A 13,638-nucleotide genomic window follows, 5' to 3' on the forward strand; every position below is an offset into this window, starting at 1 on the left:
AGGACAATGAAATTCTTGCTTTGCTTCAGCACACAGAACATAGTAGGCATTTACTACAAAACAGATAAATGTGTCCATATACCATAAATAAATGAAACAGATATAAATGAATAAATATACTGGTAAAGTACAAATAACAGAAAATGGTTATTAATAATCAGAGTTTTGTCCGAGCCAAGTTTAATAGCCTGATGGCTGTGGGGAAGTAGCTATTCCTGAACCTGGTTGTTGCAGACTTCGGGCTCCTGTACCTTCTACCTGAAGATAGCAGGGAGATGAGTGTGTGGCCAGGATGGTGTGGGATAGAAATATGTCAATTATTGTGGCATGCAGTTGAAGCAGAACATATTGCGTTATGTTTCCCCATTGTATTGTCACCCAGAGATCACTTTATTTATTTTTTTATTAATTATTACTGTGACGTACTGTATTATATTCTGTGGCAGTACCAGGAAGGAAGCAAGTTCAAGTGAGTTTAAGTTCAAGTGAGTTTATTGTCATGTGTCCCTGTATAGGACAATGAAATTCTTGCTTTGATTCAGCACACAGAACATAGGCATTTACTACAAAACAGATAAATGTGTCCATATACCATAAATAAATGAAACAGATGTAAATGAATAAATATACTGGTAAATTTTTCTGAACCTGGTTGTTGCAGACTTCGGGCTCCTGTACCTTCTACCTGAAGGTAGCAGGGAGATGAGTGTGTGGCCAGGATGGTGTGGGATAGAAATATGTCAATTATTGTGGCATTCAGTTGAAGCAGAACTTATTGCGTTATGTTTCCCCATTGTATTGTCACCCAGAGATCGCTTTATTTATTTTTTTATTAATTATTACTGTGGCGTACTGTATTATATTCTGTGGCAGTACCAGGAAGGAAGCAAGTTCAAGTTCAAGTGAGTTTATTGTCATGTGTCCCTGTATAGGACAATTAAATTCTTGCTTTGCTTCAGCACACAGAACATAGTAGGCATTTACTACAAAAAAGATAAATGTGTCCATATACCGTGATATAAATGAATAAATATACTGGTAAAGTACAAATAACAGAAAGTGGTTATTAATAATCAGAGTTTTGTCCAAGCCAGGTTTAATAGCCTGATGGCTGTGGGGAAGTAGCTATTCCTGAACCTGGTTGTTGCAGATTTCAGGCTCCTGTACCTTCTACCTGAAGGTAGCAGGGAGATGAGTGTGTGGCCAGGATGGTATGGGATAGAAATATGTCAATTATTGTGGCATGCAGTTGAAGCAGAATATATTGCGTTATGTTTCTCCATTGTATTGTAACCCAGAGATCACTTTATTTTTTTATTAATTATTACTGTGACGTACTGTATTATGTTCTGTGACAGTACCAGGAAGGAAGCAGAGAAAATTGATGGAAAAACCCTGCAGTCATAACTAAAAATGAAAATACTTGCCATCTAAAATCTTTTATTAGATCAAGTGTTCACGAAGGAACTGCAGATGCTGGAAAATCGAAATCAGTCAGAAGAAGGGTTTCGGCCCGAAACGGTGCCTATTTCCTTCGCTTCATAGATGCTGCTGCACCCGCTGAGTTTCTCCAGCATTTTTGTGTACCTTTTATTAGATAAGTCAGGTGTTTACTTACTTCCTCATTTACTGTCGGTGACTATACAATAAAATCTCTGGGGTACAAATCTAGACAACGGTGTCTGTGTTTTTATTAGATTCAATATGAGCTTTTAATCCTTATTACTCAGTGTACAGCACAGTGGCATCGCCATCAGAGCTGCTGTCTATGAGCACCAGGGGCCCAGGTTCAATTCTCACCCCTGGATCTGTCTGTTTGGAGTTTGCATGTTCACCCTGTGATGCTATAATTTCCTTCAGGTGATCCCGCTTCCTCCTACATTCTATGAAAATGTTCAAGTTTTCCGTTTATTGGTCACTAACACCACTGTGTAAGTAAATGGTTGAATCTAGGCGAGTTTATGGGAAGATAAGAAACAAAAAGCTGAAGTAACTCAGCAGGTCAGGCAGCATCTCTGGAGAAAAGGAATAGGTGACGTTTCGGGTCAGGACCCTTCTTGAGACAAGAGTTTATGGGAATGTGGGCAGAATAAAATGGGATTGATGTTACTGGGTGTGATGGAATGGGTTTGTTGGGTTCAAAGACCTGTTTCTCTGATGTATGACTTTGACATGAGAGAAATATTTACAGTAGCAGTTTGTCTGCCATATACCAATGGATCCTCGATGATGCCACATGGATTCAGAGACAAGATACTGTAACACAAGATTTGCATCTGATCTAACATTTATTACTTTACTCTTCCAGTTGTGGACAATGCCTTTTACAGACCATGACTTTTAAAGTTTAAATGGGCTAGAAGACTTGGTACTTGAAGATGGAAGCATTTTGTGAGAATTGCTCACAGCCTGCAAATGGAGGAACAAAAATCATGTGTTAATCAACATCTCTTCTGAAGGACAAATTGACCTGAGCTTTTTGATCGAAGTCTCATAATTTTGTTGAATATCCACAGCCGGAAAACAAAATTACATTTCCTGAGTGGATGTGTGGCCTCGAATTAAAAAGGGAGGAATAGGGCATTATTTACCTCATTGAAATGCCAAGCACTTAGACGAGTTCAAATATCAACAAGGACCTGTTGAATAGAGAAAGGTTGATAACAGTTTTTTAATTCAGTTGTTTTCAATTTGCCAATGTTTAAGTGACTAGAGTCTATGATATAAGCTATAATTTTAATTTGCATAAAACCATCCAACACTATCCCTGTACAAGTGACAAGGAAATCAGTGAATAGAAATTGTAATTACCTAACTCCAATTATCTCTTTTCAAATACACCTCGTGGTTTCTATGTTAACTCCATGTAGCTGAAATATGGTGCCTTCTGGCCTGTTGTGGCTACTGGCTCCCACATTCCCACCATCAATGCTGCCTGACCTGCTGAGGTCCTCCAGCTCATTTGTGTTTTGCCACGATAAATTCAGCAGGCTTTCTTAAATTGTCAAATAAATTTGTGGAAAATATTTTTGTTCCACAGAACGACTTTTATTTAGATAAATGTGCCTGCAGACCCATGATAATGTATATTTAATCATGTATATTTCTGATTAATGATGCTCCCCAGAGTCCCACATTGAGCATTGATGGAGGCACATCTGTATCATACACGGTTAATGGAGGCAGCTGCTCCAGGTATCAATGAAATAGTTTGAAATCTGAACACTAGAACATTGCCTTGAAGCAAAGATCCTTTAATCAATTATTTTACAACCGAGAAGTTTCAAAAATATTCATTTTTTTCTAACATTCAACCTACATTAATTCCTCTTTTTCATTTCCTTTAGAGTGATTTTGAAATTTATCACGGTGGAAACTAATGATGACTTCAGCATTTACGCTGGAACATAGAGCTGTTTTTACAAGGGATATCAGTTACAGCATCCTGTTTCTACCCACACTAGAACTTAGCACTTGAAGGAATCCTCAGATCACTACCCTGGCGGTCCTCTGTTTAAGATATTTACCTAACTCCCTGTAGCCATATTGCAGAATCTCCTTCCTTTTCCTACCAATGTCATTTGCACCAACATGCACAACAACTTCTGGCTGCTCCCCCTCCCCCTTGAGGCTGTCATGCAGCCACTCCGAAACATCCTGGACCAAGTGTCTATCCCCAGATTCAATCCTGCCACACACTGGGCTGGAAAGGCTGAAATTGTTGATTAACGATATTACTTAAAATAACTTTTTTTGGACAGAGGCAGAGTGTGAGGTGCACTTAGTGGACATGGTAGTGTGGAGGGGAGTGATGAAAGGGGGCGATAACAGGCACCACACCTCCCTCCTCCTTCTCAACCCCACCCCCCCAAAAAGAAAACCAAATTCTTGTCTCACCTCGTCAGGATTCAGTGCCTACGCCCCAGTTACACCGTGACCAGATTTCTTAGCTTTTGTGAGATGTATTGAGAGACACAAAATAAAAAGAGACCAATATACAAGATCACGGCTCTTTATTAGTGGCTTTTTCAATGACCTTTGAAAGGGTGGGTGGGATTTGAGTTGCCTGCTGTAAAAGAAAGGGAGGTCAGGACTTCAGAACAACTCCTTGGTTGGACAATACACCCACTGGTCCTCATGACCCCAACAGGTTAAGTCTTGCTGTCTACAGACACCCTTTGGAAGGGTACGTACTGAGTAACGTCCTGCACCCTGGAAGAGCAGTGTCCAGAGTGGTTACAGTGGGTTTCTGGTGGAGGAGCAGGCAGAACATTAGGGGTTCGAGTCCAACCCCTGGGGCCCCTGTATCACATTTAGTTCAGAGATACAGTGCCCTTCGGCCCATCGAGTCCGCACTGACCAGCGATCCCACGCACAATAATCCCGCACACGTTTGGGACAATTTATACATGTACCAAGCCTATCAACCTAGAGTTAGTGTTAGGGCTAGTGTTAGGGTTAGGGTTAGTGTTAGGGTTAGGGCTAGTGTTAGGGTTATGGTTAGTGTTAGGGTTTGTATAAATTGTCCCCTAGCGTGTGTGAAATAGTGTGCGGATATTCGCTGGTCACAGGCTGGGTCCACAAATGGGGGGCATCGGGGAAAGTGTGTGGGGGTGGGGGTTTGGAGAATGGGAGAAGGGGATAGAAACATAGAAATTAGGTGCAGGAGTAGGCCATTCGGCCCTTCGAGCCTGCACCGCCATTCAATATGACAATACACCCACTGGTCCTCATGACCCCAACAGGTTAAGTCTTGCTGTCTACAGACACCCTTTGGAAGGGTACGTACTGAGTAACGTCCTGCACCCTGGAAGAGCAGTGTCCAGAGTGGTTACAGTGGGTTTCTGGTGACATCTGACCCCTCTGTTTGGAACCGGTTGCAGTCCGTAGTGACGAGGCTTCAATGGGCTTCTGCTCGATATTTCCCTCTGGCTCTGTGCAGCAAAATGTTGGAGGTAGATCACCAGCCGTGGACTTGAAGGGCAGGGCAACGCTGAAGATCCCAAAGGCCCACTGTTTCTCCAAATACTGAGCGATCCTGCACATACAAATAACAAGGCAAATGTAATGTTAGCATTCATTTCAAGACAACTGGAATATAAACTCAAAAAGCTGGAGTAACTCTAAAATATATAAGAAGAGATGTAATGCTGAGGCTTTGGTCAACCCCACATGTGGAATATTGTGAACAGTTTTGGGACCCATATCTGAAGAGGGATATGTGCTGGTATTGGAGAGGTTGTAGAGGAGGTTTATGAGAATGATTGGATTAACATATGATGAATGTTTGACCGCTCTGGACCTGTACTCGCTGGAGTTTAGAAGGATGAGCGGGCGACCTCATTGAATAGTGAAAGTGTGGATGTGAGAGGATGTTTCCACTAGTGGGAGAGTGTCTAGGACAAGAGGGCACAGCTTCAGAATTAAAGGATGTATCTTTAGAAAGGAGACAAGGGGGAATAAAATTAAAGAGAAGGCATATAACATTGCAAAGGTTAGTGGGGTAGCTGGAGAATTGGGAAACTTTTGAAAAAACAACAGAAGGTAACTAAATGTTGAGAGAGTGGGCTGAGAAGTGGCAAATGGAATACAGCATAGCAATATGTGGAGTCGAAGGCGAAGGCTATTTTCTAAATGTGGTGAGAATTCAGGATTTGGAGGTGCAAAGGGAGTGCTGCTGCTGCAGGATTCCTAAAAAGTTAATTTACAAGTTGAATTGGTGGTAAGGAAGGCAAATGCAAAGCTGGCAGTTATTGTGAGAGGGCTAGAATACAAATGCAGGGATATAATGCTGAGGAGTTCCCAGAGCACTGGGTCAGACCACATGTGGAATATTGTGAGCAGTTTTGGGCACCAAATCTCAAGAAAGATGTGTTGGTCCAGAGAACATTTACGAGAATGATCTCAGGAATGATTGGGGTTAAGATATGATGGCATTTGGCATCACTGGGCCTGTACGTGCTGGGGTTTAGAAGGATGAGAGGGTAACTCATTTAAACTTACCAAATAGTAAGAGTGGATGTGGAGAAGATGTTTCCATCAGTCGGAGTCTTCGACGACGCCATAGCCTCAGAATAAAAGGACGTACCTTTAGAAAGATGATAAGGAATTTCTTTAGTCAGAGAGTGGTGAAGCTGTGGAATTCATTGCCACAGATGGAGATGGAGGCCAAGTCAATGGATATTTTTGAGGCAGAGATTGACAGATTTTTTATTAGTACGTGTATCGGGTTATGGGGCGACAGCAGGAGAATGGGGTTGAGAGGGAAAGAGAGATCAGCACTGATTGAATGGCAGAGTAGACTTGATGGGTTGAATGGCCTTATTCTACTCCTGTAACTTATGAATTTCTTTAGAGAGGGCGGTGAATCTGTGGAATTATTTGCCACAAACGGCAGCAGAGGCCAAGTCATTGGGAATTTTTAAAGCGGAGATTGACAGGTTCTTGATTAGTAAAGGGGTCAAATGTTACAGGGAGAAGGCAGGAGAATGGGGTCGAGAGGGTGAAATAGATCAGCCATGGTTGAATGGTGGAGTAGACTCGATGGGCTGAATGGCCTAATTTTGGTCCTATGACCAATGAACTTATGACAAGTGGCAGTTTCAAGACCGACAGCTGTCTACATTGTTGGTGACACAGGAGCTGCTTCAGACGGGGAGACATCGGGAGCCATGAATATGCTGCCAGTGAGTGTTCTCCAACTGTTTGTAAGGTCTATCTCGTGGGGAATTGCAGGGCAAGGATACCCAAGTAAATGTCTTACCTGAAGTCCCGAGCGATGTCCCAGACCAGGCACGGGAAGGCAGTTCCGCGGAGAAGCAGCTCAGTCTATTCCTAGTAGCACCACATCCTCAGGAGCACAGAAGAGTCGGGAGCGATGAAGCTTCTACGTTTCCCTTGGTCCATGGCCATCTCCTCAGATCTTGTCCTTTGGTCAATCTCAGGTCAATCAGATGCTGATGATCACACTGATGAGCCCAGCCTGTGAATGCAGAGAACAACAGCCAGCCAACCATGTCATCTCTACCACCCACCAAATGGAGCTCAGGGTCTGGCAGGCACTGATCCCCTGACTCCACTATTTTTAAGAGCCCTATCAAGCTCTCTCTCTTGAAAGCATCCAGAGAACCGGCCTCCACCGCCCTCTGAGGCAGATAATTCCACAGACTCACCATTCTGTGTGGGGAAAAAAAGTATTTCCTCGTCTCCGTTCTAAATGGCTTACCCCCTTATTCTTAAACTGTGGCTCCCTGGTTCGGGACTCCCCCAACATCAGGAACATGTTTCCTGCCTCTAGCGTGTCCAAACCCTTAACAATCTTTTATGTTTCAATGAGATATCCTCTCATCCTTCTAAACTCCAGAGTGTAGAAGCCCAGCCGCTCCATTCTCTCAGCATATGACAGTCCCGCCATCCCGGGAATTAACCTTGTAAATCTACTCTGCACTCTCTCAATAGCAAGAATGTCCTTCCTCAAATTAGGGGACCAAAACTACACACAATACTCCTGGTGTGGTCTCACTTGATGTTAAAATACGTAGGCAGTGGTTGGAGTGTCGATCCCAGGCAAGGGCTCAGATGGTAAGTCCACGGGGCTCAAAGTCAGTCTCGAGCAAGGTCTCCAGCTCAGCACAAATTGGCAACACCCCCTCCTCTATACTTCTTCTTGCGTCTGAGGAAGCAGAGGTTATGTAACGGCCATCAGGCGCTGTAGCCAGTTCAAGATGCTGTTGTCAAGGGCTGTGAGGTCCAGCCCTCCACCAGGGGGGAACGGAGGACAGCGCTGTTGAAAATGTCGTGCTGCGCTGTTTGCTGGTCTGCTCCACACACGCAGGCTGCTGATCACACAGCCCCCAGTGATGCATGTTGGCGTTGAACCGGCCGACCCCTGTACGGAGCTGGTTCAGGGCGACCCACTCCTTACGGGGCAGGTTGGAGCCGAGTGGGGCTGTGGTGTTTGGAGCAACAGTGAGCTGAGGAGGTCGTGAAGTCTGTTCCCAGCTGGTTCTCCGTGCTCCTAGTGTGTTGAAACGAGCCACACAGGGTCGCTGTGTGACGGGAGAAGAGGCGATGAGATGACAGGCGTTGAGGTCCCAGTTGCTGTGAGTCCTGGGCGAGGTGGTGCAGAGGATGTTTGGCGTCCGATGGGGCCTTGCATACCAGCCTGTGGGTGAAATACTCTCTGTGATGCTAGGGGGTGCAATACCTGCGAACACCAGAAGAAGATTCATCGGAGTAGGACGTAGGCAGCCGGTGATGATATGCATGGTGTTGGTGAGGATGGCGTCAAGATTGCTCATATGAGCGCTGTTGTCGATCTCCCCATGGTGAGTCCTGTCAACTGACCTCAGTCAGGTGAACGACAACATTGTTCCCGATGTTGGGAAAAATCCAGAACAAGGGGTCACAGTTTAAGGATAAGGGGGAAGTCTTTTAGGACCGAGATGAGAACATTCTTTTTCACACAGAGAGTGGTGAATCTGTGGAATCCTCTGCCACAGAAAGAATAGTTGAGGCCAGTTCATTGGCTATATTTAAGAGGGCGTTAGATGTGGCCCTTGTGGCTAAAGGGATCAGGGGGTATGGAGAGAAGGCAGGTACAGGATACTGAGTTGGATGATCAGCCATTATCACATTGAATGGCAATGCAGGCTCGAAGGGCCGAATGGCCTCTACTCCTGCACCTATTTTCTATGTTTCTAAAGACAGCAGCAGAAATAACAATGAACAACAGCTTGCAGCCCTAATGCAACACCTCCTTCTATATCCAACACAGGACCAGCTCAAGGCTGTGTGCTCAGTCCCCTGCTCTATCACCAGGACTGCATAGCCAGACCATTCCAATGCCATCTTTAAATTTCACAGATGGTACCACCAATGTTGGGCAAATAATGGGTAATGACAAGTCAGAGTGCAGGAGAGAGATTGATAATCTGAGGGAATGCTGCCAATAGGACATTATTACTCCTGGAAGGAATCGACTATGAATATTACAACTAGCACAGCAATTGGCAGAGCAGCAGCCCCGGCAGGACATAAGCTACGAAGCTGCATCTGTGGCTGGGAAAAGTTAACATCCTAGAAGGGTCTCGAGATCCACCAGGGCCTGAGAGAGTTTGGTGAGAGGCCTCGCAATGACCATTACTTTCTAAGCGGTAGGTCAAACCAGTCGAGTGAAGCCCAGTGGCAGGTTGACCACAGGGTATCAGCACCCCAGGAAAAGCTCAACCAAGTACTGTCCCACCAAATGACACGAGTCCAGAGCCCAACCAGCCACAGGTAGCGGAACAGAGGAAGATGGAAGGAAAAAAGCCGAATGGAGCAGTCACTGGCTGTGTGGCTGAAGAGAAAAGATGCTGTCAGGGCTGCCACGTGACTGACCATCTAGAGGCTAAGCATAAGACACACACCCAGGTCTGATCACCCTGCGGTGGGCCTGCCTCGACTGAGGGTGTCTTGTGATAAAAGGCCGAAACGCCCAGTGTCATTGAGGTACACAACTGAAGATGTGTCTGATTGGTAGCAAAATGACCTGGTGGTCATCCCCAAGAATGTCAATTGTAGTGAAACCTTAGGGATTGTAACATCGTCCTACTAATCAATCTGTTCTTCCATATCTGCTTGGATATCCTCCAGAATGTGGTTACTGTAGAGGAAGGAGGTTTACTGTAGATTAATTGATTTCCTCATCCAGAGAGTGGCTATCAGTCACCATTGATCCTCGGTAGGTGAATTAGATGACAGTTTCCAGCTGAGTGGTGTTTAGGATCATTACAGAGGGGAGTGGAGTTCCTTGATCCATGACAACAGTTGTATTAATACTGATTGCCAGTCGGTAACCATTGCAAGCATGAGACAGTCTGTCCATCAGCCCCTGAAGTCCTTCTTCTGTTGGGGTGATGAGTGACCAATATGATCCCGATGGTTCCTCTTCCTTCTCCGCGGCGGGCCATTCCATGAGCAGTCTGACCTCCGGCATCTACCGAGGGCCCGTACTTGACCCTTGTCTCGGCGGTCACTTCGGTTGCCGGGTTCGTCCTTCTTCGTGGCCAAAGCAGGCCAAGTCCGGTCTTGAGTGGCTTCAATCTTCTGTCATTCAAGTCCACGGTGATCATCAATCTTGGTCATTTCCTGTTATCAGAAACCGACCTGGTAAATGGAGACAAGAATGGAGTCTTGAAGATTCCTGATCCAAACCGTTGTCTGTCCAATCCCTCCACAGATGAAATGTCCTCTCGGAGTCGTGTCCTCGACCGACCTGCGGCATCCACCTTCAAACAATCTGGAAGAGATCCAGCGCCCTATGAAATCCCACCAAGTTGTTCCCCAACAGCTTCTCCAGTGCCAGGTGTGGAAGTTCGCAGAGAACATCGAGCAAGATTGGGTCTCCAGGATCTTCAAGCATCTGACATGCAAGTCCATGATGATCATCAACCTTGGCCATTTACGGTCATCAGAAACCGACCTGGTAATTGGAGACGAGAATGGCGTCTTGATCCAAATGTCATCTGTCCATTTCCTCCGCAGATGCTGCCTGACCCGCTGAGTTTCTCCAGCAGTTTTCTGCTCCACCTTCGCTGACAGCCAAGCTCTAAAAACACATCTCCATCACGGTCTTCCACTGAGGGCAGTTTACAGAAGATCAGCTCCAAATTCCCAGTGACACCAGATATTCCTCAGCAACACAGCAGGGTCAGGTGTGATGAAGCTTCTGCGTGACAGCCCTGGTCCATGGCCGTCTCTTCAGATATTGTCCTCTGGTCAATCACAGGAAACATGGCAGATGGTCGATGACCTCAGGAGGGGAAAGCCGATGATCCACAAACTTGTCTCCATTAATGGGACAGTGGTGGAGAACGTTATGTTGCAAGTTCCTGGATGTCCATGTCTCTGAAGGTCTGTCCTGGTTCCGACGCAGGTCACTCCTTGACGTTTCTTGATGGAGGTAAGTCGCCCAAGCTTCACTGCTGTACAGTAACGTGTTCAACACTCACGCGTTGTAGACAGTTGCCTTGGTCTTCATTGTGAGTTTCCTGTTCTTCCATGTCAACTTGCTTAGTCTCCCGAACCTGGGTGCTGTAGGAAGGTGGTTTACTGTACGTGAAGTGGTTTCCTCATCCATGAGTTGCTGTCGGTCACCGTAGATCCTAGGTTGGTGAATTTAAGACATTTTCCAGCGGAGTGGCGTTTATGGTGATTTCAGAGGGGGGCAGAGTGCCCTGACCCATGACAACAGTCATCTTAACGCTGATTGCCGGTCTGTCCATCAGTCCTGAAGTCCTTCTTCTGTTGGGGTGATGAGTGACCAGTGTGGTCCCAATGGTCCCTCTTCCTTCTTGGGCCCCCCCCCCTCATTCCAACGCATGGTCACTCTTTGTTCTCTCGGCCGCGCGACCTCGACTGACCTCCGACACCCACCGCGGGCCCGTCCTTGACCCTTGTTCTTGGCAGTCACTTCAGACGCCGGGCTGATCCTTGTTCGTGGTCACTGCCGGCCGAGTCTGGTCTTGACCGGCTCCATGCCGACTGCCCGGTGGTGCTCACCAGGATGTTCCCTCAGCAACACAGCAGGGTCAGGTGTGATGCTCCTGCGTGCCACCCCTGGACCGTGGCCGTCTCTTCACATCTTGTCCTCTGGTCAATCTCAGGAACATGGCAAAAGTTGATGATCACTGTGGGCTTGATGGTGTGAAGGGAAAAACATCAAACATGTGCCGACTGATGTGGTCGGCAGCTGTTTGCGAGGAACGTTTCCTCCAAAGACTTGCAGGAAAATGCTACTGAGGCAGATGATGAGCCCGAGCCAGATGAGTTTGACAAATTTCTTAAATGGCGTGCAACAGTTCGCTGCCAGTTGTACTGTGAAATGTTGATGATGAAATCCCAAATGTAGACGAGAGTGCGTGCGGGGAATAGGTTGTAGCTCTTTCTAGAAATGGCTCTTAAAAGGGCCTTTGTTGGACGTAGTGAGAAATTCCAGTGCGGTCCCCTCCGATGTGGCTTCATATCCGATGGTTTTTCACGAACGGCACTCGGGTTCCTGACATCCATTCTCTCCGAAGGCTTTTGTTCCGTGCTATCCAATCCCTCTTGGGGTTGCACGGGAGAATCCATGGCATTTAAGAAATTTGTCAAACTTGTCGATCATCTGCCCCAGTGGCATTTTCCTGCAAGTCTTCGGAGGGAAAGTTCCTCGCAAACAGTTGGCGATCACATCAGTCAGCAGATGTTTCATGCTTTCCACTTCACTGTCTGGAGGAGATCTGGGGCAACAAGAAATCGCTCCAAGTTGTTCCTCAACAGTTTCTCCAGCGCCAGGTGTGGAAGGTCGCGTAGAACGTGGCCTTTGGCATCTTCAATGTTCTGCCATTCAAGTAGACCTGGTAAATGGAGACAAGAATGGAATCTTGAAGGATCCCGATCCAAACATAGTCTGTTCATTCCCTCCACAGATGCTGCCTGACCCGCTGAGTTCTTCCAGCAATTTTCTGCTCCAACTTCGCTGACAGCCGAGCTCTAAAAACACCCTCATGGTCTTCCACCGAGGGCAGTTTCCAGAGGATCAGTTGCATATTCCCAGTAACGCCAGATGTTCCTTAGCAACACATCACGGTCAGGTGTGATGAAGCTTCTGCGTGCCAGCCCTGGTCCATGGCCTTCTCTTCAGATATTGTCCTCTGGTCAATCACATGAAACATGGCAGATGGTCAATGACCTCAGGAGGGGAAAGCTGATGATCCACAAACTTGTCTCCATTCATGGGGCAGTGGTGGAGAACGTTATGTTGCAAGTTCCTGGTTGTGCATGTCTCTGAAGGTCTGTCCTGGGTCCAGCACATCAATGCAATCACACACAAAACTTATGACCACCTCTAAGCTTTCGTAACATCCACAAAGGCGATGAACAATGGGGTTTGCTGCTCTTGACATTTTCCTTGTATTTGACACGGGGAGAAGATCATGTCCATTGTGGATCTACCTCCATGGAAACCGCATTGTGCCTCAGGTCAGAGAGTGCCTAAGGTCAGCAGTCTTTGCAGGATCACTCTGGCAAAGGCCTTTCCTGTAACACTCAGAAGTGAGATGTCCCTGTAGTTGGTGCAGTCACTGTGATCTTGTACAGTGTGATGATGTTGGTGTTACGCATGTGTTACGCAGAAACTGCTCAATCCATCACAGGTGATGATCTCTTCACCATCAAAGGGATCTACAAGAGATGCTACCTGCAAAAGGCAGCTAATATCAAAGACCCACACAAACCTACCAGTGTGAAAAGCCAACAGAAGCAGGGAAACTGACCACCATGTTTAAGATCAACTTCTTCCCAGCAATTACAAGCCTCTCGAACACTGCACAACATGAACCACAACAATGAGATATTATGGACTGTGTCTTTCGCTGCCCGACAGATGTTTTTTACACTAGAATTTAATTATTAATTTCCTGGATTTTTATTTTATTAGTTACCTGTGTGTCGTTGCACTACGCTCCCATTATTTTGTTCAGAAGCCCAAAAAACGTGACCTCCAGGTTCAGGAACAGCTTCTTCCCAGCAACCACCAGGCTCTTGAACACTACCCAACACAAACCACATCTATGAATGAACTGTGAAGAACTGTGGACTGAGGTTTTGGTTGCA

Source organism: Leucoraja erinacea, chromosome 35 (assembly GCF_028641065.1).
Source record: "Leucoraja erinacea ecotype New England chromosome 35, Leri_hhj_1, whole genome shotgun sequence".
In the NCBI taxonomy this organism is placed as follows: domain Eukaryota; kingdom Metazoa; phylum Chordata; class Chondrichthyes; order Rajiformes; family Rajidae; genus Leucoraja; species Leucoraja erinaceus.